This window comes from Saimiri boliviensis, chromosome 4, assembly GCF_048565385.1.
Source record: "Saimiri boliviensis isolate mSaiBol1 chromosome 4, mSaiBol1.pri, whole genome shotgun sequence".
NCBI lineage: Eukaryota > Metazoa > Chordata > Mammalia > Primates > Cebidae > Saimiri > Saimiri boliviensis.
The window spans coordinates 18,165,568-18,189,177 of NC_133452.1; the positions used below are offsets into that span (position 1 = coordinate 18,165,568).

Sequence of the window (23,610 nt, forward strand, 5' to 3'; positions counted from 1 at the left end):
CTTTGATCACAATCAACAATGTCCCATAAAATAGTCTCCCTTATCCCCCACGCTCTGTAACTTCGATCTTCTATCTTGTCCCTCCTTCCCAGCTGAACTCAGAAATGTCTGCACATGAAATCTCCTTTTCTTTACCTCTCCTGCATGGCTCAACCCACACCAATGTTTTCCACCTTAGTTGCCCCCAAAAAGCAGCTTCCTAGGATCACCAATGACTCCTGTTGCCAAATTTTAGATATTTTTTTATCCACATCTTACATAACCTATCTGAAGCAGCCTGCGATGTTGATTCTTCCCTTCCCCCTTAAAATAGGCTTTTCCCTTGGCTTCCATAATCCCAAACACCCCAGTCTCTTCTGCCTCTCAGGCTGCAGCCTGCCAGTATTGTTTGCAGATTCAATTTCCTCCATCCACCATTAAGCCAGAGCGGCTCAGGGCTCAATCTTAGGTCTTCATCTTCTCTTACTACTCCACATTCTCCCACAAGAGAACCTAATGGACACCCATGGCTTCCATCTTCACCAAATGCAGATCACTCAGAATGTATGCTCCCAATCAAACTGTCTTCTCAGAGCTCCTGGTACATATGTCCAGCTGCCCACAGGAAGTTTCTGCTCTAAGATTTAGAAGTCACCTCCATCCCTTTATCCCTCAAAAGGAATCTGGTTTATAGGGAGCAGAATACTAAAATTCACAAATTAATACATATTGGCATGTTTTTATAAAGTCTGTTTGCATAAGTCTAAATTCTTACATGTCTTGGAGAAATGTCCTGAATTTAGACTAAGGAAATGATATATACTACTGTAAAACATGTTTCTCATTCTCCCACTCCAAAATTGAATATATATTCCACACTTTAATTCAGATTCTCTGCTTAAGTCTCTATTTTTTTCATTTACTAAGGGCAAGATGCAACATGTAGTGAAATGTTTTAACTACAGAACTCTTTGTTGTTTATTCAACTCAAGGGTCAGGCCCAATTAGAAGAGGGTGGAGTGAGGACTTGACAAGAAAGGCTAGTCTCATAAAACTTGGTTTTCCGTCTTTAAATATACATTATAAAACTCACTGTACAAATGGGCTTCAGATCAAATTAATGTTTGCACTCTTCTATTGCATAACAGAAACCAGAAAACTAGTCAGCAGAGTTATAAACCTGTAACTTCAGTAAAAGACCACACACTGACTCAGATATCCAGACATAGTTATTATTTTTATAATTGTCCTCATTAATAGGATCAAACTGAGGAAGTAATAGAACCAGAAACAAAACTTATCTGTGCAGATGCTAACTGCAAGCAAAAAGTATATTTCTTCTGATACCTTAAAGAAACTTTCAGTGTTTAGTCTCCTGTGATATTTATGTAGTATATGCTGATATATTTTAGCTTCAAAAAAAAAATTAGTATATGGCCAGATGTGGTAGCTCACGCCTACAAACCCAGTACTTTGGGAAGCTAAGTAAGGTAGGAGAATAGCTTGAGAACAGGAGTTTGAGATGAGCCAGGGCAACGTAACAATATCTTGTCTCTACAAAATATATATTTTTTATATCTATTATATAATATATACATAATATATAATATATATTATATATCTATTAGCCTGGCATGATGGCCCATGCCTGTAGTCCTAGCTACTTGGGAGACAGAAGAATCACTATGAGCCCAGGAGGTCAAGGCTGCAGTGAGCTATGATCATACCACTGCACTCCAACCTGGACAACAGAACAAGACTCTATCTCTAAATAAATAAATAAATAAATAAATAAATAAATAAATAAATAAATTAGTATACATTAAGTTTCTGAAGAAAATAGTCAATAACCATTCAAACCAAATATTACTTTGCCTCGCTTTCTCTCCAGAGCCAGTTACTTTGTAAGCCAGAAGAAGATGGGAGAACTGAATTGGGTCAGAGGCCAGTTGGCTGAGTCTCATGTTTGGATTGGCCATCTACCATAGATGTATATCACAATGGAATTCACAAGGGAATTCATCTCAACAAAAATGGAAATGGACATACAACAGAATCATGTACATACTGCAAACCTTTTGTGACAAAGCTAGAATTGATAAACTGGCAAAAAGAAAAATTTAATAAATACATATTTGATATATGCCATTAAAACAAATTATTCTTAACTAAGCACCATTAACAACTATTTGTAAGTCTTCAGCTCACATCAGAAGAAGAAAAACAGCAAAGTAGGCTTTTTTTTTCCTCAGCAAGTATAACTTGGTCAATATGTGTTATTAAAGCAATTGATTTAAGTTGCATTAAGAAGAAGTTCTTATTAAATTTTATTATTTGGTCTTATCAAAATAATGCATGAGAAAATCTTATTGAAGTAGAGTTGATTTTCTAAAAAAACAACTCACACCAGTTGTCAGTGAAACATAGCAGTGTGGGTTTTTTTAACTGAAGAGATAGGACCGTATGTACGTGATCAGATTGGCCCCAAAAGTCCTTCTGTGCAGGCTGGGATGAAAGCAGCCAAAAGGACCAAAGCCACAATGTGGCATTCAGGTGAAGGTTTGGAAAAATAATCAGCACTATTTTCTTGCCCACCAAAAGAATGAAAATAAAAAGCCTCTGGAGGAATCTAGGGTTTGGCCGGTAGGAAGTGGAGGGGACAGAAGGTGAATGAGATGGAACCAGAAAGAAGGAAGTGGGGAGAGAAGACGCCTGTGAGTAGGAATTGCCAGGCCCAACCCAGCTCCTGCGGCAACAGAATGCTTTCAGCTTTTCTCCAAGCTTCCCTTTTTCTTTTTCATTTTCCTTCTCTTCTTATTTTCCCTCCATTGGTAGAAGCTGGTTTGGCTTTGTTGTCATTACACAGAAAGTCTACATTTGTTAGTTATGAAAATAAATAATGACGGGGCCAGGTGCAGTGGCTCATGCCTGTAATCCCAGCACTTTGGGAGGCCGAGGTGGGTGAATCACAAGGTCAGGAGTTTGAGACCAGCCTGACCAACACGGTGAAACCCTCTCTACTAAAAATACAAAAATTAGCTGGGCGTGGCGGCAAGCTCCTGTAATCCCAGCTACTCAGGAAGCTGAGGCAGGAGAATCTCTTGAACTCGAGAGGCAGAGGTTGCAGTGAGCCAAGATTGCACCACTGCACTCCAGCCTGGGTGACAGAGCAAGACTCCGTCTCTAAATAAATAAATAAATAAATACCCACACCTATGCAGAAATTCAAAAGGAATATAAAGACAGGCCAAGCAGTTGCCTTAGAGAAAGCCAATGTGATATTGCAATGTGATATCCTTTTCGTCCCTCTCTTCCCTCAGTATTTTCTGGCGGTCACCTCAGATCAAATCTCCTTCCTGAGCTTCTGACCTGTATGTCCACCTGCCCCCATCCATCAAGACTTGACTCTCTCACACTCGTCAAGATGGATGTGCCCCACATAGATCCGACGACTATCTTCTTTCCTTACCCGTGTGCTCCTATTCACTTACCAGCTGAACCAAGAAATGTCTGCACCTGAAGCGTGAAACATGGGCTTTATCGTAGATTCAAGATTCTTCCTCATTTGACCCTCCCTTCCCACCCCTGACACTGCCATGCAGATCAAAACAAATATTTTCTCATTATTTTCTAAAGCAAAACCGTTTCTGCCTTGAGCACTACCATAGTCCCTACCTTCTCTAGCCCAGATCATTACGGCCAGATCATTACAGCCCACCACATGACCCTCTGCCTCCAGCCTTCCCCTGCCAATCACTCCCCATCATGTCATCACAGTAATTTTTCCTTTTCTTTTTTTTTTTTTTTTTTTTGAGATGGAGTTTTGCTCTTGTTACCAAGGCTGGAGTGCAATGGCGCAATCTCGGCTCACCGCAGCCTGCACCTCCTGGGTTCAGGCAATTCTCCTGCCTCAGCCTCCTGAGTAGCTGGGATTACAGGCACACATCACCATGCCCAGCTGATTTTTTGTATTTTTAGTAGAGACGGGTTTCACCATGTTGACCAGGATGATCTCGATCTCTTGACCTCGTGATCCACCCGCCTCGGCCTCCCAAAGTGCTGGGATTACAGGCATGAGCCACCACGCCCGGCCACAGTAATTTTTCTAAAATCGTATGCCATCATGTCAATATCCTGCTCCAATATCCTGAGTCTCCTCCAAGCTCTAAAAGTGAAATCTAAATGCAATGCCTTCTCACAGTTTGCAAAGCTCTTAACACTTTTCCTTGCCTTCTCTCCCCACTCTAATTCACACCCAAGTTCCAGCCATGTCTTTCTGTTGACACACGCCATGCTTATCACCCCCAGGACTTTGCACATGCTCTTCTTCCTCGTGGAAACACACTTTTCCTCTTCTTGGTCCAGCTGACTCCTACTCATTTTTGAAGTGTGCCAGTCAAGATATCAGTTCCTCTGTACCATCTTATCTGCCCTTCCAGCCATGCTTAGTTTGTGTCTTATCATAGCACTTACTATGTTGTGTTTTAACTGCTTGTCTCAATACCCAGATCAGTTTAGGCCTCACAAGGGGCGGACTATATCCGTCTCATTTATTGCTATTGATTCTGAGCCCAGCACATTCTCACACACATAGCAGCACTCAACAAATGTCTAATATCTGAACAAACCGAGATGCTAAAGCTCCCTTCACCCCCAACTTCATCTGTGGAGCACAAACCTCTTGAGGGGCATGATTGGGGTTCTATACAGGAAGTAATGAGTGGAAAGGTGAGGACCCTGAAAAATATGATGAGGTGTACCTAAGGACCCCAAACTTAAATCCACAAGAACAAGGCTTGATTCTACATGGAGGCAGCCTGCTCTTCAGCACTGGGTGGGGCCAGACATGAACTTAAAGCAAATGTTCATAGATGAACAGGGCCTGGAAGGGATCCATGAAGTCACACATTACCCGTGAATTATCCTCACTACTCTTTCTATTTTGAGGCCTTGCCGTTTTCCTAATATGAGTGTATTTCATGATTGCCTCAAAGAAAAGTCAATGTGTTCTAATCATTCCAACACTTGTTCTTTATAGAAATGTTTTTCTGAATTAAAATGCTATTCCCCCCCATGACCTGTTGGTTATGTAGACATTTTAATATGGTTCATTTTACTAATGATGATTTGTTTTCATAGTGTGTTTTAACTTTTTTAAATTTCTATTCTGTGATTTTACTAAACTCTACAAGATTCAGCAGTTTCCTTGATTCATCTCCCCATTCGCCACCATCACCAGAAAATACTTTAGCTTTAAATAAAATGGATCTATGGAATTATTTCCTTAGAAATAAAAGTTCTTATAAATGAATTATTAACAAGGCTGAAGAAAAGGCATATCTTGATCAAAGGGTTTCTTACATATAAACTGCATAAACTGTCCTGTAACTGACCCATTTTATGAGAAGCTAAAGTTCAGAGTACTCTTCTCCTGGCTTAAGTGTTGAATATTAAGATACAAAAATATTTGCTTTCATCACAGCCTACAAATTTGCAGATCAATTTGTCCCAGTAATGAAATTCTATAACATAAGTATGTGGTATGGTTATTTTTCCTTTTTAATTACTTCCTAACTATGGAGTCAGAAGTCATACTTGAATGGTTCTTTCCCACTATTTCCATCTCAAATTGATGCATTTCAATGTGTTCCACAAATTTACAACACATCTAGGGATTTAAAATTTGTGACTAGAAAACTTTAAAATATATCACATCGATTTGGCTTTATATATATATATATATTTTTTTTTTTTTTTTGAGACGGAGTTTCGCTCTTGTTACCCAGGCTGGAGTGCAATGGCGCGATCTCGGCTCAACGCAACCGCCGCCTCCCGGGCTCAGGCAATTCTCCTGCCTCAGCCTCCTAAGTAGCTGGGATTACAGGCACGCGCCACCACGCCCAGCTAGTTTTTTGTATTTTTTTAGTAGAGACGGGGTTTCGCCATGTTGACCAGGATGGTCTCGATCTCTCTCGACCTCGTGATCCACCCGCCTCGGCCTCCCAAAGTGCTGGGATTACAGGCTTGAGCCACCGCACCCGGCCTTTTTGGCTTTATAATTTTTTAAATAAATACACTCCCTGAAGAGATACACAGTACTCTGAAAAAAAAATGAAAGTCAAGGAGACTTTCATAAGGTTAGGCTAAAAGTGGAGTTATATAAACTGGGAAAAAGTGTTGTCCCCTTAAGAAATAAATACTTTACATTTCTTATTGACATATTTGAGCATTTAGCTAATTGTTCATATTTTAAGGCTTAGAAATGAAAATGAATTCTAAAAGAAAAATGAACTCTCCAATGTTTAAGTACTCACACATCAAATAAGAGCCAATTTTAGCTAATCCTGTCAAAAAGCCTCATTAGAGGAGTCCCAACAAAATAATATTTTATTTTCAAAGTCCTATTTTTTATACCCGATTTACCCATAAATTTAGCTAACACATATAAAGCTTGGCTACCTTTATCGTCTCCTTATTAAAGGCACTCATTGAATATTTGCATAAAATTAACTATGGTTTATTATATTTTGAAGCATCCAGGAACCATAGTTTAAGTTGACAAATAAGATGTCAAAATCTGAATTTCTTTCTACTTCTAAGCATTGACATGTATTCACAGAGTGTAAAATACAGCCTTGAATCTGATGTGAAATCACAAGTTTCTATACACATTTGGCCAAAGGGAAACCTATGACATTTTATTTTTATCAGTGAAAGACCATATTATCCTTTAGGTGTTAAGGTACAGAAAACATAGTTTTGAGCTGTAACATTTGGGAAAATAATAAGAATCTGCACGAAAAAAAAAAAAAAAGAAAGAAAGAAAGAAAGAAACTGCATGTGAATTCTCAAAGCACTGTTACATAAACCAGCAACTACCCAGGTCTGAGTAAGTGCTTCCAAGGGCTGTCCCTGCTCTGGCTTGTTCATTTCACACTCGTGTTCACTTCCTATCTGGGGGCAATTCCATAAGCTTGTCTGGCCAAACATTCTCTCTACCAAGGAAACCAAACCTTCTAGGTACTAAACATCACATGCCAGGAATTGCGTTATACATTGATTGCTTCATTTAACCCCCTAGCAACTTCATGAGGGAGGAATTATATTAATCCTATTATACAGATGCAAAATTATAATAGAATTTTAAAAGCCTGATCTAAGCCACACAGCAAGCAAGTGGCAGATGGGTTTTGAACCAAGGTCTCCTTCATTCCAGAAGCTGAACTCTTATGCATTCTAACAACCTTCATACATGGGAAGCCCAGATTCTCCAAAGGTCAAACTCTTCACTCAAGAATGGTGTTTACTTTCCACATTGCAACAATGTAAGGATTCTCTGCAACTGTCTGACCACGAAGTGTTCTGCTTCCTAGGAAGCTAATGTATAGGAAAGAAAAAGTGAGAAATTAGCCAACCCAGTGTTACTGTCTTCTATTTAACATATCTATAAGACAAATACTTACTAAAATCACACCAATATTAAATTATTTGAGCAATACATTTTGACTTATATGACAAGGATGAAATGCACAGTCCAACTCCCTGGCCACCACGGTACAGAGGAACAGAAGTCTTGTCCTGCCTTACACTCTGAGAAAGATATTGACTTCCTGTAGTACCTAGTACCTGTATCTACCCCAACCCTTGACTCCTGAGTGATGCTTTGTCTTGGTAGCACCACCCACATTATTTACTACAACCAAAGCAAAGAGGGGTTGTGGGAATCACAGCATAGAACTGGAAGACGGGTTCCAACAGTGATATCACTGGAACTTACTAGCAAAAAGGAAAGGGAGACCGGCAAGGAATTTGTTATAGAAAGAAGAATTCGAAATGTTTTTACAGGAAAGTGGGAATGTATGATTGTCATAAAACATGAAGGATTAAAAGTATTCAAACTTATGCCAAGGAAAAATAATCATACCTAAATACCTACTAATCATCTTTGAGTAGTAAAGTAGACGAGGCAGAGAGAAGATGTGAAGACATTTTCAACAGCTTTGCCAAATAGTTAGGGCTAAAGGGAGGGGGAGGAGAAAGTCAAATATTCTGATAGTTTGTGCCAGGATGCTTTGAAAATTGCTCTTACCGTTAATCAAAAAGATCTGATTTGGGACAGGGGTAGCAAGAAGATATATGGAACAATTTAAAACCTGTTGATATGAGATTTTAGCCATAAACTCACAAGTGATCGCCCAGTGGGCTGCTGTAAATACAGTTCTGAAGCTTGGAAGTTATGTCAAAATGAAGGGGGAGACCATGCTCCATTTCCAACAAGTGGAAGCAATTTCACTTCCAACAATTCCACTGTGGAGTATAGACCCGAAATAATTGAAAGCAGAAACTCAAATGGTTATTTTTACACCCATGTTTATAGCAACATTACTCAGTATAGCTAAAAGATGGAAATCATCCAAATGTCCATCAACAGACAAATGGATAAACAAAGTGTGGTCTATCCATACAGTAAAGTATTATTCGTCCTTAAAAAGGAAGGAAACTCGGACACATGCTACAACATGAATGAATCATAAAGACATTATGCTAAGTGAAATAAGCCAGACACAAAAGGACAAATATTACAAAGTTGTACTTAAAGTACCTAGAATAGTCAAATTCACAGAGACAGCAAGTAGAATGGGGTTACCAGGAGAGGTAGGGAAGCGGAACTGAAAGTCATTCTTTAATAAGTACAGAGCTGACCGGACGTGGTGGCTCACTCCTGTAATCTGCACTTTGGGAGGCCAACGCGGGCGGATCACCTGAGGTCAGGAGTTTGAGACCAGTCTGGCCAACCCAGCAAAACCCCATCTCTACTAAAAATACAAAAAAATTAGCTGGGTTTAGTGGCAGGTGCCTGTAATGCCGGCTATTCAGGAGGCTGAGGCAGGAGAACTGCTTGAACCCCAGAGGCGGAGGTTGCATCAAGCCAAGATCATGCCACTGCACTCCAGCCAGGGTGACAAGAGTAAAACTCCATCTCAAGAAAAAAAAAAAAAGTACACAGCTTCAGTTTGGGAGGATGAAACGTTCTGGTTGCACAAAAATATAAATGTACTTAATGCCACTGAACAGTATGCTTCAAAATGATTAAAGTAGTAAATTTTATATTATGTATATCTTATCATAATTTTTATTTTTATTTTTAATATATATATTTTTTAATTCCAATAGTTTTTGGGGTATAAGTGATTTTTGGGTTACATGGATGAATTGTATGGTTTACTATAATTTTTAGGTTCCATTGTGGGGGAACGGAGGGACAGTGGGGGTTTGGGGAGGTCAGAGAGGAATAAAATGGGGAGAAATGCCAGATATAGGTGATGGGGGGATGGAGGCAGCAAACCACATTGCCATGTGTATACCTATGCAACAATCCTGCATGATCTGCATATGTACCCCAGAACCTAAAGTATAATGAAAAAAGAAAAATGAAGGCTGGGTGCAGAGGCCTGTAATCCCAGCACTCTGGGAGGCTGAGGTGAGGGGATCACTTTAGCCCAAGGGTTTGACCAGCCTGGCCACATAGCAAGAACCCAGCTCTACTAAATGTTTTAAATTACCCAGGTGCAGTAGTGTGTGCCTGTCATCCCAGCTACTCAGGAGACTGAGGTGGGAGGATCACTCGAGCCTAGGAGGTTGATGCTATCCTAAACTGTGGTTGTGCTGCTGAACTTCAACCTGGGGGACAGAGTGAGACACTGACTTTAAAAAAGGAGAAGGGGGAGGGGCATGAGAAGGGGAAGAGGGAGGGGAAGAGGAAGAAGAGGAGGAAGAAGAAGAAGAGGAAGGAGAAGGGGAAGAGGAAGGAGAAGAGGAAGAGGAGGAGGAAGAAGAAAAAGAAGAGAGGAGGAGGAGGAGGAAGAGGAGGAGGAGGAGGAGGAAGAAGAAGTTGCTGAAAGTGTAAGAAGTATCTACGTGGGACAGGTCAGGAATAGGAATCAAAGTTGGCCTGTTCAGATTCCCTTCTGTGCAACATGCACTGGGCCAAGGACTGGATAGCAGCAGAACCCATGTGCTTCCCATGGACCAGGTGCCGGGCTATGTGAATTCAGTGTTTTGCCTCATCTAATCATCATAGGCAATGAGTTATGTTGCCCTAGTTCCCATGTTACAGAAGCAGAAACGGAGACTCTGAGAGGTTGACTAACTCGTTCAAGTTCTCTTGGCTAGTAGACGGCAAAGCCATGATTAAATCCAGGTCTGTCTCATTCACAAGGCTTTTTGCTTTCAGGAGTACCATGCTAGAGTTGGTGAAATAAAAAGAACTTGATGATGACCGAACAAGAACACCTAAATATTAATTTATTTTTAAACTATAATAAAAATATTATTCCCTGGTGAAATTACTATATGCTATCATTGGGAGGCATTCCAGAAGCAGCAATAAAACTATTTCCAGAACCCATGATTCCTACCACTTGCATAGTTACTTCTCCCAAAATATGAAAGAGTAACCACGTGAAGGTATTCTTCAGTAGATTATGACATATGCAAATCTTTCTGGAAAACCTTTCCACATACTCCAGAATAAAATAAAGAGAAAATTAAAAAGTAGAAAGCAAAGTATTGAGGAAATAAATAAGAAATTTATATTCTATAACAAAACAACAGCAGTATTATGTTTGGAAATAAATTTTCATTCACATATTAAAGCGACTATCTCCAATTTACAGCCAATGCAATGAGCCAAAGAAAATGAAATAGAATTTGGCCATCTCAGTGAACACATTCCTAAAAATCCAGCCAGTAAGGACATTCAATGTGCCATGATTTGAACTATTTCACAACCACATCTGTACACAATGGCATGCAAATAAAAGCTGCATGCCTTAATAATGCATCCCAAATTATATTTTTACAGCTAGTCATTTCTAGTTCATCTTATCAGTGACAACCACCACCTCCAAGAGGCATCTTACTTTTAATATTTAAGAGGAACAAAAATATATTATTTGCATCTAAGTAAATTTTCAAAGAAAAAAAATTTTAAAGGAATTCTAGGGGAGAAAATTGTCCTGGAAAGTTTCTTTCTCTAAATGACACAAAGTGAAGAGGAAATCCTCTATTTGCCCTCACTAGACCCCAGTCTGTTGAAATTTTGGCCAGGACAATGACATGATCCCTTTTTTTGTCCAGCCTCTGGCTTACCATCTGCAAAACCACAATTGTTTTAAGCACCTGGCAAAGGATCAAACCAACAGCTGCAATAAGTGAAAACATAATGAAATCAGTGACCACCATCTCATTGTAATACCCCAGGGACAATGAACTGCTTTCAGTAATGCTTCTCAGGCTCAACAAATAATCGAGTGCTATTCTACAGCTCAGAAAAGGACTTTCTGAAATTGTTTCTTATGGGACAGTAGATAAGCCTCAAAGAGGAGAGAAGTGTGACGATTGGTGTGATTACTTCAATGCCAGGCAGCATTCAGCTCACCTGTAGACCCCTCTCCTTTACTCTGATCAATTATTTCCAGAGAATTATCCAAGCTTTCCTCCCACTTGCACTCATTTGAAATCTAAACTCTGGTGTCCAAAAGTAGTCGAAACAATTTCAAAACTGTTCTTTTCCTAAGTTGAAGAAGTAAGGAAGAGGAAAATAGCCTCGCAATCAGAGCAAGAAGGTAAAACTCAGAAACCCTGAACAGGACTCTGCTTACTGCCCTGGCTTCCTAGACTCGTAAATAAGCCCATTTTCCATCTTTCAATTTCTGTGTGATTTTGGTGCTTTGGGAGAAAACAGAAAAGATGGTTCACTAAGATCTGGAGTGGAGGTGAACTACGCAAGTCCCTCCAGCTGTTTACACCTGAATGCTCCCTTGTACACTGTTTAGCCTCTCTGTGCTTAATAAGTGATTTCACTCATCTTCAGGAGCCTCCCCAAATTAACTTCCTAGGAGAAGCTCCTCCCAGGTATTCTGATAAGAGTAATGAAAATAAATTGCTCTATTGAAAAGACACATGCACCCATATGGTCATCAGTGCACTATTCACAATAGCAAAGACATGGGATCAACCCAACTGCCCGTCAGTTATCCTGGATAAAGCAAATGTTTTACATCTACACCATGGAATACTCCACAGCCATTAAAAAAAGGAATTCATGTCTTTTGCAGCAACGTGGATACAGCTGGAGGAATATCTAAGCAAGCTAACATAGAAATAGAAAACCAGATACCGCATGTTCTAACTTATAAGTGGGAGCTAAACATTTAGTACACATGGACATAAAGATGAAAACAATAGACAGTGGATACAACTAGAGGTGGGAAGGAGGAATGGGGGCAACGGCTGAAAAACTATCTATTTGGTGTTACATAGGTGACAGATTCATCCATATTCCAAACCTCAGCATCACTCAGTATACCTCTGTAGCAAACCTGCATATATACACCTGATTTTTAAAATAAAATTTGAAAAAATAAATAAATAAGAAGTAATGAATGATCAGTTGGGGGCTTCTGAATTAATGTCAAGGGGTTCCTCTAGCACATGATTAACACATGAGTTCAGTCATCCCTGTTTTTTAAATGGGTTTAAGTCCGCTTCAGAAATAAGAAAACAAACTAAAAAGCCTGTCAGACCTAGAAATAACTACTAGTCCTAGATCCTTGAAGAATCACCGCATTGTCTTCCACAATTGCTTAACTAATTTACACTCCCACCAACAGTGTAAAAGCATTCCTATTTCTCCATATCCTCTCCAGCATCTATTGTTTCCTGACTTCTTTATTTTCAGACAGAGTTACCCAGTCTGGAGCGCAGCGGCGTGATCTCGGCTCACTGTAACCTCCCCTTCCCAGACTCACGCAATTCTCCTGCCTCAGCCTCCTAAGTAGCTAGGATTACAGATGCATGCCACCACGCCCAGCTAATCTTTGTATTTTTAGTAGAGACGGGGTTTCACCATGTTGGACAGGCTGGTCTCAAACTCCTAACCTCATGAGCCATCCGCCTCGGCCTCCCAAAGTGCTGAGAGGACAGGTGTGAGCCATCATGCCTGGCCTATTTCCTGACTTTTTAATGATCCCCATTCTAACTGGTGTGAGATGGTATGTCATTGTGGTATTGATTTCTATTTCTTTAATGACCAGGGATGATGAGGGTTTTTAAAATATGCTTTCTTGGCCACATGAATGTCTTCTTTTAAGAAGTGTCTGTTCATATCTTCACCTACTTTTTGATGGGCTTATTTTTGTGTGTAAATTTGTTTAAGTCCCTTGTATATTCTGGATATTAGCCTGTTGTCAGATGAATAGATGACAAAAATTTTCTCCCATTCTGTAGACTACCTGTTGACCCTAAAGATAGTTTCTTTTGCTGTGCAGATGCTCTTTAGTTTAATTAGATCCTATTTGTCAATGTTGGCTTTTGTTGACATTGCTTTTGGTGTTTTAGTCATGAAGTCTTTGTCCATGCCTGTGTCCTGAGTAATATTGCCTAGGTTTTCTTCTAGGATTTTTATGGTTTTAGGTCTTACATTTAGTTAATTTTTGTATATGGTGTAAGCAAGTGGTCCAATTTCGGTTTTCTGCATGTGACTAGCCAGTTTTCCCAACACCATTTATTAAATAGGGAATCCTTTCCTTGTTGCTTGTTTTTGTCAGGTTTGTCAAAGATCAGATGGTTGTAGATGTGTGGCATTATTTCTGAGCCTCTGTTCTGTTCCAGTGGTCTATACATCTGTTTTGGCACCAGTACCACACTGTTTTAGTTACCATAGCCTTGTAGTATTTGACCCAGCAATCCCATTACTGGGTGTATACCCAAAGGATTATAAATCATTCTACTATACACACATGCACACATATATTTATTGCAGCACTATTGACGATAGCAAAGACTTGGAACCAACCCAAATGCCCATCAGTGATAGACTGGAAAAAGAAAATGTGGCACATATACACACCATGGAATACTATGAAGCCATAAAAAGGAATGGTTTCATGTCCTTTGCAGGGACATGGAAGAAGATGGAAACCATTATTCTCAGCAAACTAACACAGGAACAGAAAAACAAACATCACATGTTCTTACTCACAAGTGGGAGTTGAACAATGAGAACACAGGGACACAGGGAGGGGAACATGACACACTCTGGCTTTTAAAGGGGTAGGAGGCTAGGGGAGGGATAGCATTAAGAGAAATACCTAATGTAGATGATGGGTTGATGGGTGCAGCAAACCACCATGGCAGGTATATGCCTATGTAACAAACCTGCATATTCTGCACATGTATCCCTGAACTTAAAGTATAATAATAAAAAAATACTAGTCTGCTTTCTTAAATAACACTTTCTCCTAACAAATCAAAATAAGTGAATGAATAAATCCTTTACAGGATGGTTGTTTAATAGAACAAATACAATCTGTGTGTAAGAAGTAATGCTCTATGGTTTTTGCATGGTAAGTTTAACCCAAACTAGCATAGATAATCTGGTGCATTTTATAGTTTTTATGGTTGGGCACAGCTTCTTCCTTTTTGCTACTATGGGCCTGCAGGGCCCTATACTTGGACAAAGAACTGTGTGAATACTAAATGATGAGTAAACAAAAACAGGAGTGGTATTACCTGGGCACCCAGACAGCTCAAGTCTCAGTGGTCGCACTGCCCTGGCAGGAGAATTATCTCCCACGGGATGTATTTCACATTAGAAAGCAGCATTCTCGTTTCTCAAGGGTGTTTGGCTTCTCAAGCTGCATTCCCTCCACATCCCTTTCTAACTGATGAGAAAGAGAGCCTGGAAAAATCGGGCATCTCTCTTTCCACCCCTCTCCAGGACGAGCCTCAGGAAAGAAAACAATCCAGCTGTGTGACCTAAACATGCTATTTAATGTCTCCAGGCCACACCCAGGTCCTTATCCATGAAAGGACAGAGATGTATCTGTTGTTCGTTAATGCCCATTCCGTTCTAAACTTCAATTACTCTCTTTTCTCACTCTCCTGAGGTCTATGTCTCCTTGTTGTCTGGCTTCTTGATGTTCCAGATTGATGATCTTTCCACTGCTTTCAAAGAGTTTCCCTAAACATTGTGATGGCTGCACTAAGTTGCAGGAATACGGGCCTGTTTAGGGAATGTTAATTGTTTGAGTCCCAAGCTCCATGCGATCCTGGGTGAAGCCCAAGTTACCCTTCTGGGATTCTTAATAAGTCCATTGATGACTGCTACACGACCAAATGAAACAATATAGGCAAACCCTTTGTCAACTGTAAAACTTTGCACCAATAAAAGGTATTACTACTCCATACTATGGACTAATAGCCATTATATATGAATATATATGATGAATGAATGAATGAGACCAATATACACTGATATGGAAATATCTCTAATATACATTATTCTATGAGAAAAGCTAGGCACAGAATAATGTGTAGAGTATAAGACCACTTAGGTTAACAAAATATCCATGTGGGGTGTGTGTGTGTGTGTGTGTGTGTGTGTGTGTGTGTGTACATATGTAATTTTCAGAAGAAACTGTTAATAGTGTTTACCTATTGAGAAAGAGACTGTAGATTTTTGTATGAGACCAGAGAACGACTTTAACCTTTCATCATATACAATGTTGTACTCCTTAAAATTTAACCTTGTGTATTCATTTGCTTTTTTTTTAATAATCCATAAGGAAGAAATGTATACTTAAAAAATATCAAGCTAACACCAGCCTGACATCCACAACCTTATTTTCTTTTCTTATTCTGCTACCACCCCATCCTGTGGTTATTTCCCGGCAACTCACAGACTAAGCAATGAACTTCAACACCAGAACCTTTTTAAGCAAGAAAAACTACCACAGTTCTTTCATGCAGAATAGGAAAAAGGCTAAGTGTTAGCTGTGTTTTTCAACCTTCAGATACCCCAGAAAAGAACAAGCAGCAGACACCCAAACTGCAAGTGAACACTGCAGTCTCTGTTTCTGGTCCAATCAGTCACAAGTGTATCTGTGACTCTCCTTCCCAAGCTGGGCCAATTACCCTTGGCTTTCAGCTCACCCAAACCTCTATTCCTGCAAGGCCTTGGTCTCCTCTCCAAATAGAGGTTGGAGTCATCCTTAACCTTTATCCTACACCTGGTAGGATATAAGGAGACACACAGGAGCAACCTAGCATCTGTCCATTACATGGTTACAGCCCCATTTCCCCTTGGCAATCAGGACTAATCTCAGCCAACTCTATGCCCCCCGTCTGTGGTCTGTTAACCTAGTGGGACGAGGAGCCAGCTATGATCAGGTGACACTCCTCACTTCCAATGGCCTTTTTGGAAGCCCTCCTTTCCCTTGGGAAAGGCAACAGAACACAATGGTTAAGAGTCAGGCTTTGCCGTCTGACTACTCAGATTCAACACTGGTTTTGTTTCTTACATAGCTTGGTTTCCTCATCTGAAAAGTGAGGTTAATTATAATGCTGACTTCCTCAAATTTTATGGAGGATTAAATGAGATAATGCATCCAGGACATGTATCATAGAGCCTGGAGCAGGGCAAGTATTCATTACACATTAACCATTATTATTAGATATTAAGTCTCCAAACCAACAGAGCTCACATTCATAAGGACAGCATCTAAAACACAATACCCTCAAACCAGTTTATAATAACATCATTTTCTCAGTAAACAACCCATTTTTACCCTTAAGTAATTTTCTTCACATCATATAACTTGTTAGGCTATATTTATGCAGTCCATTGTAAATCATGGAAAACACTTGGTCCTATGCAAAAAAAAAAAAAAAAAATCACATCAGTCAGCATAAAGCTAATTGTTAGGGCTGAAAACTATTCTAATACTGGAAAAAGAAGGCAAAAAATAAAGTAAGAATAATAGTCATTTACTCAAGCCTCTGAACAAAAATACATTCAAGCACCTTTTTAAACAACAAAGAATTACAGTCTAAACTGTCCAGGAATGGGAAAGTCATAACATACCTCTTCCAGAGACTAACCTAGACGAACAACTCACTTCTGGGCTATGCAGTGAATGTGGTTGCCTCTCCTGTCCAGGATGTAAAAGAACAATGCTCATTTATAGTTTGAAGTGAGCCCAAAACGATTAAGCCAATCTGTGGAACAGAAAAGTACTCTGATTCCTGATTCATGCTACCTAAATTGTCCTCATTGCTTACAAATGAGAACAGGGAAGAGGAACTATATTTTATTTAACAGAATATATTTTGAGAAGTGTTCAATTTGATATAATTACCTTTTTGCAATCTATTCTCCTTCTACTGATTAATAATTTGGTGCCATTCCAAACTCCATTTTGAAGTAGCAATTATAAAGGTTATTATGAAATTTAGCTTTTTAAAATTTACTACAAAATTCTCAGCTCATTTGGAAGCAGAGCCCCATTCTTTGGGAGTATTCTCATGGAAAGAGACATAGCAGGCTGAACGGACTATGTGGACTTAACCAGCCATAAGAGAAAGGATATTTTAATAATTTATACATCCAACAAAATTTAATTTAAAGTGTTTACCTTTAATTCCATACTATGCAAATTAAACATCACCTTTGTTATTTTTTAAGGTATATTTTAAGTCAAGAAAGGCTAGTTAAAAACACAAAAAAGGGCAATGTAGCAATCAAAGATAATATAGAAAATTCATTCCAGGAATTTTCCAAGTCTCCCTACAGTTAAGAAACTGTATATTTGAACCTAAGGATACCTGAACTCTGCTATCTAAAGCTTGGTGTTCTTAAGGTTCAAAAAAAGAAAAAAAAAAAAGCTTAGGTGAGAGGTAGAAATCCACAGGAAAGTTGTTAAATGTTCTGATCTCATCTTTTGATTTTATAGCAGAAATGGTGACATGTCATATAACTTGCTAGGTTATATTTATACAGTCAATTGTAAATCATGCAAAACACCTGGTCCTATTTTCAGGTGCTAGCTAAGTGAAAGAAATTCGTGTCTAAGAAGTAAGGGGCATGTTTCTTTTTGTGTCCAGCTTGTTTCACTAAACATAATGTCAACCAGTTCATCCAAGCTGTTGCAAATGGCAGGATCTCCTTTATCAAAGCTGAATAATATCCTATTGTGTGTGTGTGTGTGTGTGCATGTATATACATACATAGGTGTGTATGTATGTGTGTGTTTGTACATATACACACGTATATATCACACAATTTATATGTACATATATTACACACACACACACACTATATATGTATATATGTATCTCACATAATTTCAGGCTTAGGGAAGTGGAGAAAATGGAGAGTTATTGGTCAAAGGGTACAGAGTTGTAATTATATAGTATGAACAAGTCAAGAAATCTAAAGAACAACATGATAACTATGTTTAACAATACTGTATTATATACCAGAAATTTGCTAAGAGAGATTTCAGATGTTATCCTTCCATGCCCCCCAAAAATGATGAGTATGTGAGGAGATTGATATGTTAATTAGCTTGATTGTAGTAATCATATATACATATATGTATATCAAAACATCTCATACACCTTAAATATACACAATTTTATTTTTAATAAATTAAAAATAATAAAGAGAAAAGTAAAAAAGAAGAGGTAAAAGTGAGTTTAGAAGCACAATAATGAAATATTAAATTATTCTCTCTGCTTAGTCTCAGAGCAGAAAGATATCTACAGGGAACGTGGTAGAGTCAACAGGAGGTAATGATGCCAATGACCCTTTACAGAGCACCCACTGTAGGTTAAGCATGAACTCTAATCACTACATAAATCCAGCAAGGTAGGAAACAGGGTACCATTTATACTTGAGGAAATGATGTCAGAGACATCAAGCATAGTGGACATCAATATTGAGGATGGAGGTAGTGATTGGCTCACAATGATTTCACAGTGTGAGCCCCAGGGATCACCTCTGTACAGGTTACTGCCTCCTGAGAACAGCTAGTTGGTCTAGAGGTGTGTGCCAAAGCTGGGCCAATCAGAGTTCTTCCCTAATATTTGCTAACTGGAAGAATGCCACAGGAAGTAATCCCTGGCAGCTGTTGCCAGCTCTGCTTCCCACTTAAGGGAAAATGCATATTTGCAGACAGAGAACATGAAGCTGACACATGGAGAAGAGGGTCTGAGTCCCTGGTTCTGTGATCACTGAGGTCTGGTTGCACCTTGCCATGTTTGCATTTAGCCAAGACACGCAAGTCACCTTCCACTGAAGTCCATTCCTTTCCTTTAACACTACCTCTACCGAAAGCTAATTTGAATTGGATTTTGTTCACTCAAAACTAAAAGCCCTAACTAATACATAAAATAATTTTTCTAAAAGTAAATATATAAATCATAACTATTTGTCTATGGTGATGGATAATTTCTAAAGCAAATTATCATGTAATAACTATTTTTATTAGCTACTTTTAAAAATTGTGACAAAATATGATCTGGATTTAAAATGCAGAAGTCCATTGAAGGTAAAGAATGGGCATGCTATCTTGCATATAATAAGACATGAAAGTCGAAAAAAATAGGTGAAAGAAAGGAAAAACTGAACATGAAGCCCCGTTTTTCTGACCCTTCCATATCTACTGCCATATTGGCAGGTACAAAGCAGATAGCTGCATAGTGACTAGTCCTGGTAGTTTTTCCTAGAAGAATGCTACTGTAACCTTACCCATAGCCTTTTTATAAGAGCTCACTGCACTTAAATGGTAACTGAAACAAAGCCAATTATAAAGAAGGGAACAGTCTCTACGAAATCTTACGGAAGTAAATCAGTCTCCTCTGTTATTTCTTGGACTCAGTCTTTAATTTCTACTCTTTTCACTTCAAATATACTATTAAGTATTTAAATGACTTCATACATTGCACTCTAAATCACAGTGATCCCTAATCCAGTTATAGTTTTAAGCAAAATGGGAGTCCTAAACAAGATTGCACCGAACCAGTAACGATTGCGGTCTTGTTTCTAATTAAACAAAGCTAAACTCCTTAGGGAAAAAAATGAAGCAATGGAAAGCACATTTTAATTCAAAGATAAAATGCTTTAAAAAAAAAAAAAACAAAAACAAAAAAAAAAAAAACAGGAAAGGATCCAGAAGCAGGGTAGTGGGTCAGAACATATTCAAACAATCAAAGTGAGGGTCAGGCACTGTTTCCAGGCTGATGAGCCAGTGTATCTAGTCTATGTGTGTAGCATGTCTTCACATGTGCATAGACTTTGTGGCCAGTATATGTGAAACTGCAATCAATGACTGATCACAACCCAAGAAGGCTAGCTCCTCCTTTCTGAAATACATAGCTAGAGTCAGCATTCGATGGCTGCATAACTGAAATATTTTACCCTTGCCAGTCAAGCCAGCAGTTCTAAAGACCTAGATTCCTGGTAGTACTCTATTATCAATACAGGCTTTCCTCTGCTATAATTTCTCAACAACCCAGAGGAATAACATTGTATTGGCTTCAGCTGCCTAATATCCACCTGATGCAATTTCACTTGGGCTCATGGGTAATGAATGAAAGCTGAACTTCAGTGCAAATTTGACCTCTTGCAAACAGACAGCAAAAATGATTTACGAATTAAGTGTGAAGATTTGGTAAATACAGAACAATCTTACTGTACTGAAAGAAGAGCAAAAAAAAAAGTTAGTATATAATTAATCAATTACAGCATGGATTTTTAATGATGTTTTTATTACATAAGAAAAAGATGTTTACTATGGTAAAAGAAAAATACAGATATGCAAAAAGAACAAAGTTTATTCATAGTCTTATCATTCGAGATAGTCACTGTTAATATTTTGTAGTACATATTTCAAAAGTCTATACACATTGCAGCTGGGTGTGGTGGCTCACGTCTGTAATCCCAGCACTTTGGGAGACCAAGGTGGGCAGATCACTTGAGGTAAGGAGTTCGAGACTAGCCTGGCCAACATGGTGAAGCCCTGCCTCTACTAAAAATACAAAAATTAGCTGGGCATGGTGGCAGGCACCTGTAATCCCAGTACTTGGGAGGCTGAGGCAAGAGAATTGCTTGAACCCGGGAGGTGAAGGTTGTGGTGAGCCAAGGTCACACCACTGCACTCCAACCTGGGCAACAGAGTTAGACTTAGTCTCAAATTTAAAAAAAGAAAAAAATAATCTATACATATTTGTGTGTGTGTGTGTGTGTGTGTGTGTGTGTGTGTGTGCTTATGAATATGCATACAGTGGCCCCTTAGTATCTGTCGGGGATTGGTTCCAAGACTCCCCAGATACCAAAACTTGAACATCAATAGATGTTCAAGTCCTTTACATAAATAGCATGATATTTGCATATAACCTACGCACATCTTCCCATATACTTTAAAACATCTCTAGATTACTTATAATACCTAATGAAATGTAAATCCTATGTAAATAGTTATTATATTGCTTAGGGAATAATTACAAGAAAAAACTCTGTGTATGTTCAGTACAGACATTACCATCCTTTTTTTTCCCAAATATTTTTGGTTTGCATTCAGTTGAATCCATGGAGGTTGGACCCACAAACATGGAGAGTGGACTTTACTTCTATATGGACTTACATAGATGTGCAGCTATTTGCGAATACACACACACACACACACACACACACACACACACACACCCCACACACACAGTGTTTACAAAAAACCTTTGAATCAAACATTTTATCCTGCCTTATATTCAGAAACAAAGTCATCACCAAAAAAAGCATTTTATAAGCAATAAGTATTACCCAGGGACCTTCACAGTACTTTTATTCTAGATCAAATAGATCTTCAATCGGGAAGTCTGACACTGATACCCTTCCTTGGTTCAGTAAGGAGATATGAGAACAAACTCAGAAAAAGAGAAGGATGCTTCATCCCCAATGTTATGTTAGCACACGCCTTGCTCTTCTAGTTCCTCCCCTGGATTTACAGAAAGTCAGGAGAAATGCAGTCAGAATAGGTGGCAGAGTAAAAGAAGCCCATTTCTGGGACTGAGATTCATGTACTGCTATTATCTCATGTGTTTACACCAAGTGCATCAATGGTACCAACCTTAAGAAACGTATTATATAGGGAGAAAGAAGGAGAGAGGAACTGAAATCTCTCAAACACACTGTATGTAATTGATAAAAGCTGGCCAAAGCATTTTCTTCCTTTTCTGAGATCAGTTTTACTGCCACAATTTTAAAAATTCAAGAATGTATCTAAGTTTATCACCTACTAATTGTTCATGTTGTGGAAAAGTTTATGTCAACTCTTAGAAGCAAAAGCTTCTAGTCCCACTTTCAAAAACATCCTTTCATAAATATCTCATAGAAGTAAAGCCAGAGGAAGAAAATCAAGAAAGTTGCAAACATAAAAATTATGACATATAAGCTAAGCCTACCTAAATAAATCTTAGCTTGGGACTAGTTGTTTTCCTTCATATCATATTAAAAATTATCAAATACACTTACCTCCTTAACAGCTACATTATCTATCACTACAGAGGACCATCTTTAGATTTTATTAATATTACTCCCACGCCAAACTTCAGAAGTAAGTTAAAATAGTACATCACTCACATCCTAGAAACAAAAGATTATTCAATCTCTGGATACAAAATAAACTTACTGCTAATGATAGTAAAACAAATATATATATAAGAAATACGTTAGCATATATTACAAATAGTTTTTTAAACCTACACTATTCTATTAGGTTGGTGCAAAAGTAATTGCGATTTTGCTATAATAATACACAGTTATTACACATTCAGAATTAAGCGTGCAATGACTAACGACAAGTCATAGTCCACTTATGGTGAAGTAGAACTCTCTTCATGTTTCTGTGAAAAGGTATCTATTTAAACACCATCTCCTCCATAAAGTTGAGTTTAATCTAGAGCATTCTGTTTTCTCTTGCCTCTAAACTCATAACACTTTTTTCTGAAATACTCCTAAGTCCTGTTATCACTTGCAGTGCTGAATTTAACTCTTCCATGGTTTCAAGTGCATTATCACAGCCTTTCACCTTGTGTACAAGCAGAATCCTTGGTTGGATTTCAGGGCCTATGGATGATGTTATCTTTGCATTTCTCCTAGAGCTAAAATAAAATAGTCATTCAATACGCATCTGTTACACTTTATTTTAAATCTAAGTCTCTGAGCTCAACAAGTTAACCCTCTCTAGGGAAGAGAATGTGAAGAACTTCAACAGGGAGGTCTCTGGGTATGTTCAGAGTACAGATGTGCTATGAAGAGTGAAACAGGAAGAAATAAAAAATGAAGTAAGAGGGCAAAAATGGGGCTGGCCCTCAGGCACTCGTAGAATAGGAAGAGTAACCAGCACGCTAGCCATCAGTAAACAAATAAAATAAAATAAAGAGAAACCCATCTCCATGGTGATTACAATATACTATCATGGCTTAACTGGTTAATGGTGGTGGCAAAATATACTTTTAATTATTTTAAAATGAGACAGGCATGGTGGCTCATGCCTGTAATCCCAGAACTTTGGGAGGCCGTGGCAGGAGGACTACTTGAGGCCAGGAGTTCAAGACTAAGTGGCCAACATAGTGAAACCCCATCTCCACTAAAAGATACAAAAATTAGTCAGGCATGGAGGCACGTGCCTGTAGTCCCAGTTCCTCGGGAGGCTGAGGCAGGAGAATCACTTGAACCTGGGAGGTGGAGGTTGCAGTAAGCCTAGATCGCACCACTGCACTCCAGCCTGG

The 23,610-nt window shown here is 38.8% G+C and overlaps 1 protein-coding gene across 7 annotated transcripts in view; it reads right to left on the reverse strand.

Moving 5' to 3' along the window:
* ESR1 (estrogen receptor 1) overlaps window positions 1-23,610 on the reverse strand; it is a 441,625-nt gene that overhangs the window by 216,219 nt on the left and 201,796 nt on the right. The window lies entirely within an intron of this gene.